Raw genomic sequence first — 6,415 nt, 5'->3', positions numbered from 1 at the left:
TGTCGTCTGCAAGCTTACTAACTATACCTCCATATTAACATCCAAGTCATTTATTTAAATGACAAAAAGCAGTGAACCGAGTACCGATTCTTGTGGCACATCACTGGGTACAGATCTCCAGCCTGAAAGGCAACCCTCCACCGCCACCCTCAGTCTTCTACCTTTGAGCCAGTTCTATATCCAAATGGCTAGTTCTCCCCTGTATTCCGTGAGATCTAACCTTGTGAATCAGTTCCAGAGAAACAATGGTGAAAGTCCTCACAAAACTTACTCAAAGTCAAAGGTCCTTGACCATTTGTGATTTTTGACATTTAAATCAGTCCTGTAGCCATGGTACGTAAATGGAGAGCAACTGTGCCTCTGTTTTCTATTTTCAACAATAACTCGTTTATTGATATGACTGAAAAAAGACTTATGTGCATGAACATCTATATTACACAAATTGTTGAGAGACTTCCCAGCACCCAACTCAATCAGTTCAAAGAGTGAACTGCCATGGATAAGTTCTCTGCATTTAAACAAATTATCCCTGAGATAAACCAAAGCTTCGTTCTTAATAAATTGAATTTGAATGGGTAAGGAAGTCATCTGTTACTCATCACCTCAAAAGTTATGGGGCAGCAAACCAAAAACAGCGAATTAGTTTATTTGGATGTTACGTTTTGTTGTCGAAACTGGAAATTGCCCATGTAGTTCACCTGCAAATCTGATTCAAAATTGATGTTTATTTCCCATATGATAGGTTTGTAAATTCAGGTACAAAATGTGAATGTGGCGAGCAAAGCTAGTCTTTGCTAGTTTAATATAACTGCATGGTTTGCTTGGCCATTTCAGGAGGCAGGTAAAAGTCAATCACATACACTGTATATGACTTCAGATCCACATTGTAATGGCAAAAGATTTCCTTTACAAAAAGGCATCAACAATCCAATAGTAACAGTATTAATAGTAATTAATGCCATTTTAAAATTTTTATTGCAGGTTTATTTAATCAGTTGCATTTAAATGCTCCACCTGCTGTGATGGATTTGCGCTCACAAGCTGAATCATTTATCAAGGCTTCTGAATTCTACTATAGTAACACAATGGCAGCACTACAATACTGCATATTAAGGAATATTAATAAGGATTAATCGTTTCTATCAATCTAATTTTATTATGATAAATTAATCAGTTATAATCTTTGAATTGTTTCAGTTCAAGGGCAACCAAAAGAAAGAATACTAACAGTCTGAGAAAATTTAATGAACCAGTTTAAGTATTAGGTGCAGTTTAGCTACCATCTCAGAAGAAAAATGATCAAGTCACTTGTATCCTGTGAGCTCTGCCCAAAGTCAGGTCTGAAGTCAGCTCATTGTCCAGTGATACTTCATTTTGAGTCATTTCCTTGGTGATTTGTCTCAGTGTTGATTTAGTATTGCCATCCACTCTTGCAGAGCTTTGAGAAGGTCCCAAATCTTCCTCAGCTGGAATGGGAATCAAATGCATGCTGGTGTTATTCTGAACTTTACACTAAACATTCAGCCAAGTGAGTCAACTGCTCCCAGCAAGACAAAGAAGATACTCAAGATGACAGTGGATAAATGGACTGTAGTATAGGAAAGGACTGGGGGATTATGACGGATTGGGCTTCTGAGCTTTGAAAGGAGTCAACTGATGGAGAATGTAAGAATGTACAAGGTGTTGGAGGACATTGATCAAGTGAATCTACAGAATTGCTTCAAAATATTATGGGCTATTGAAACAAATGGCAGAGGGAAACAAACATAAATTAGAACAGTCCTCAGAAAGCATTTCTTTCACACGGACAACCACTAACAGGAGGATGGGCTAAGTGCTACCCTTATTAGCTGGTGAAAATGTAGACATTGATTTGAATTTTCTCAGCCCACTGAACTATGTGGGCAATGACAGATCTGTTCAGAAATTCAAGATTCTTCCCAATGAGAAAACAAAGGTCAGATTTTGCACCAATTTTTGAATGGTGAGATGAAAATCTCACTGGTGGTGGTGAGAAGGCTATTTGTATATATTTGTATCTCATTAGTACCTCATTTCACCTCATTGATGTGCAATTTTGTATTCTCCCACACACTAGAGGGTGACAATTGCTGACATGGAAGTCTGTGTCAGAAGCTGGTAGCTCCAGCTCCCTATTTGCTCCTCCACCTCTATCTTGGCCAACAGTCCCCAAAATCTGAAAGTGTGCTATATGGGCAGTGACTGCCTGGATATTCCCATTCACGACATTGGACACGTACCCGCTTCACCAAATCCTTGAGGGCACATCTTCAACTCACTTAGGAAACAGTTCTTCATTTCAATCCTGCATTTTGGAGGACCCTGGCACTTTTTGTTGTAATGATGCAGCCCTGCCACTTTGCTCTCAGGGACAAACAGCCATCATATGGATTAGACCAGGGTCAGGGCTCCTCACTTGCTGTATTAGTGATCACTCACTTTGCACTTTCTTGAATATCCATAGCATCATTGTCTCAGAGTCATAGAGATGTACAGCACTGAAACAAACTCCTTGGTCCAACTCGCTCATGCTGACCAGATACCCTGAATTAATCTAGTCCCATTTGCCAACACTTGGCCCATATCCCTATAACCGCTTCCTATTCAAATCCCCATCCAGGTACATTTTAAATGTAATTGTAACAGCCTCCACCACTTCCTCATTCCATACACGTACTACCCTCTGCGTGGAAAAAGTTGTCTCTTAGGTCCCTTTTAAAATTTTCCCCTCTCACCCTAAACCTATGCCCTCTAGATCTGGTCTCCCCCACCCCTGGGAAAAGTTTTGTCTATTTACCCCATATTTGCTCTCAGGCTGTGCCTTGACATTTTGCATTTTGCCAATTTATTTCGAATTTAAAAAGCTCATAGTGTTTCTTATCTTATCTTTTAGTGCAGATACAGAGCTAAGCAGCTTGCTACATTGTCAGGAGTTGTTGCGCAGCACCGTGTTACATCAGTGCCACATCCAGAACATATGCTGGCAGGTTATGTGGAAAACATACTTAATGTGATTCTGACAATATAATTAGATTTCAAAATCTGAGGGAAATGATCCTTGGAAAACTCATGGAGGACTGTTATAGGTTAGGGCCCTTACTGTAACCTGTCAAGGGTAGTATCTGACCTCAGTTCAGGAGCTTGAGGTGGTCAAGGCCAGGGGTACTGTATCTCTACAGTCTGAGAGTGGGTCACATTCAGTCCTGCAAATCCAGTGATTTGTGTTAAGGCAATCAGGGAGCTGCACAGAGATCAGTCAGGGGCCCAGTCACTCATCAGCTGTGGCTGTCTGTCCAAGTTGGTTGGGGGATGGACTACAGACAACCCTGAAGGGTCTGCGAATGAAAAATCAAGGGGGGGGGGGGGGGGTGGTGCTATGGCAGAGATGCTGGGAAAGTTAATTGTGGGACTTGGAGGCAACTTGCTTGGATACAAAAGGGGGTCATTGCATTAATCAGTAACCATAGCATCCTGCATTTTTTAACCAACAGCCCCATCGATTAGAATATTGTGACCATAGGTTTCAATAACTCTTTTTATTAACCTGGATGCTCTGTTTATGGAAAGAACATTGCCTTTTGATTTACTTACGTATAAAAAAAACTTGAAAAGCAATGGAATGTTCATTCCGACTTGCATTAACACAACAAATTGTTTTGTCAGATTGGGCAGCTAACATTTTGAGTCAATCTTTTTATCTCATCAACAACAGAAAATAAAATGCAGAGGTTTTCCAGCCTGGCTGGTGTTTGTGTTTCAAAATTAAGGAATTCTGAAACTTCCCCGTCCAGAAATAATCTCCAGGAAGAGTAGCACTCTGTAAATACAATTCATATCCTATACATTTCACATTACTATATTTTAGTGTGGTTGTGGACTTGGAATATCCAGTTGCTAAATAATATTGTTCACATAAAAATAAGTAAAAAAGTTTTTTTAAAAACCTGTCAATGTAATGATAGCATCCAGGAATTCAAGTAATAAGTGCAGGATTTGTCCTGAAGACTTGTCAACTGATGGATAATTTTATTGGTATATAATTAGTGAAGGTGCTCACATTAAAGAATATATCTGCCCATGTATAATTAAGCATTAGTATTTAACAGAAGAAGGTAACTATCTACGTCTAGTATTGCATGGGATGTGCTTTGTATGTATGCATAATAAAGCATGTTGGGCAACACGGAGAGCAGTCCCAATAGCAGCCTCCATCAAACACTCCCCGCGTTTTCAAATACTATAAACAGCTTTGTCGGGGTTAGACTTTTAACAAATTTATTTTCTCTCCGGGTAGATCAGTGTAAATTTACACTGGTCAGATTAGATTCTGCTGGCATTACGCCATGTGACCACTAAATGGACAGTAGTAGTCTATAGTTAACATCAAAGCATTTAAAATCGTAGTTTGAGCCTTTTGCATAATGTGCTTCCAGTAAGAAGTTAACAAATAAAACATACAAAGAAATACTGCAAAGTAAGTAGGTTAAAACAATAAATAGCTCATTAGATTTTAATTTAAACATAAGCTATGTTTTAGGAGATTTCTGTCTTGCATGAAAAAAACTGCTGTCAAATGTTTAGAAAGCTATTTACTCTTGGAAAATACACGTCAGCAAGCTTGTGTTAAAGTTGTCCCAAAAAGCACAGAATTTGCATTAGTGGTGACAGATAAATTATTTGCATTTCCCAACATTCCTCTCTCAGACTGACAGCAGCTTTGAGAGTCTGTGCATGCACACTTAATTGCGGAAAAGCACAGGTTATTGTCAATCGTTCTATGTTTTGCCATAGGGTATATTGTGAAATATCCCCAGACCGCAATCAAATAAAACTCACCGAGCGGATGTGGACTTGACTGTTTACATTTGGTCTCACCAGATGGATCAGGTGAAGTTCACCGACTGTCACTCTGACCCTTTTTATGAAAGAAGAAAGCTCCATATTTCGAACAACAGTTCATGCTCAGGACTTCTGCAGAAATGTGAGGCGATACTTCAATCCCTGGTATAGAACTATCAGTAGAAGGCAAACCAATCCCCCTTATAGAGCAATCAGCTTCCATACTCTGAAGTATAAAGGTCCTGACAGCCACATTGACAGCTTTTGTCAAATGCTAAGTAGAAAAGGGTGAGTGTGATGTTAGGGAAGGTTGACAGCTAAATAGGATGCCAGCTGAGTAAGAACCTGAATGGGCAGTGGTACGCTACCAGAGGTATTTGCCAAATGAGCAGAAGCTAGGTACCTGCCAGGTAGGGTGCTAGGATGCCATGTAAGTTGTGTGCCAGCTGGGGAGGGGGATGTATAGTGCCAGGGTTAGGATGAGCAAAGGGTTGGGTGCCAGGATACAAGGTCAGTAGGGTGCAAATGAGCAGGGCTTGCAGTATCAGGTAAGTAGAATACCAGCTCAAAATGGTTGGTAGGATGCCAGGTGGGACGATGGCAGGGTAAGGGAGGCCATGTTTAGGGGAGCTAGGGGTCTGGGCGATTTGGGTGCAGAGGCAGGGAAGCCAGACTGGGTCCAGATTGGTCTGTTGGGGTGAAGGGGATGGTGGGGTGTAGGAGGTGGTGGGGTGAAAGGGTGGTGGAGTGAAGGAATGTGGAGTGAAGGGGATGCGGTGAAAGGGGGTGGGAGGTGAAAGGTGGGGTGAATGTGAGGTGGAGTGAATGGGGTGGAGTGAACCGGGTATGATGGGTGAAGGAGGTGGTGGGGTGAAGAGGGTGGTGGGGTAGGGTGTGAGTAGAATTTAGTGATGTATGAGGAAGGGGTTTTGGTTTGACCTTGTAGTTGGGTGTTGGGGATTCGAGTCAGCATGGGGAAGGGGTGTCAGGTCCTGGGAAGTGTTATGTTGGGATGTCGGGAGTGTAATGGATCTGAGGGAAGTGTGGTTGGGGATCGCTGAGGTATGCAGTGGGTCTGTTAAAATAATCACTCAGGAGTTAGACGATGTAATTATTAGTCTCACTCTTCCTGAATAAGTATTTTATATAATTTTGTCAGAACCTCTCTGAAGTACCAAAATGGTGCCTTTTGGGGGGTTTCAGGCATAAAGGAAAAATTAATTTCCTGGGAAGTTCCTTCAGAGGTTGGTCCAACAGGGATTCTGCAGGGGCCCCATGTGCAACTCCCAACTACATTGGAATGACACCTCGAGGGTCAGCTGAAAATCCAGGCCATTATAAGAACGATTAAGGCATTTACGGTTTTGTGTGAACTTCAGCTGTTTCATCAATGACCTTCCTTCCATCATCAGGTCAGAAGTGGGGATGGTTGCTGATAATTGCACAATGTTCAGCACCATTTGTGACTCCTCAGATACTGAAGCAGTCCAAGTCCAAATGCAATGAGATCTCAACAATTTGGCTGACAAGTGGCAAGTAACATTTATGTTACACA

At 41.4% G+C, this 6,415-nt stretch overlaps 1 long non-coding RNA gene across 1 annotated transcript in view; it reads right to left on the bottom strand.

The window, feature by feature from the left end:
* Nucleotides 1–1,006: 1,006 nt before the first annotated feature.
* The window catches only part of LOC148146730 (uncharacterized), a 41,763-nt gene continuing 36,354 nt past the window's right edge, over nucleotides 1,007–6,415 (bottom strand). The window contains exon 3 of the long non-coding RNA XR_015760390.1: nucleotides 1,007–1,466. This is a non-coding gene — a long non-coding RNA (uncharacterized LOC148146730). The remainder of the gene's footprint in view (nucleotides 1,467–6,415) is intronic.

The sequence above is a fragment of the Chiloscyllium plagiosum genome, unplaced genomic scaffold, assembly GCF_037043375.1.
Source record: "Chiloscyllium plagiosum isolate Xiang-an unplaced genomic scaffold, Cpla_swu_hap1 HiC_scaffold_19, whole genome shotgun sequence".
Lineage (NCBI taxonomy): Eukaryota > Metazoa > Chordata > Chondrichthyes > Orectolobiformes > Hemiscylliidae > Chiloscyllium > Chiloscyllium plagiosum.
The sequence above is the reverse complement of the archived record's forward strand: the minus strand, read 5'-3'. Positions and strand labels throughout refer to the sequence as shown.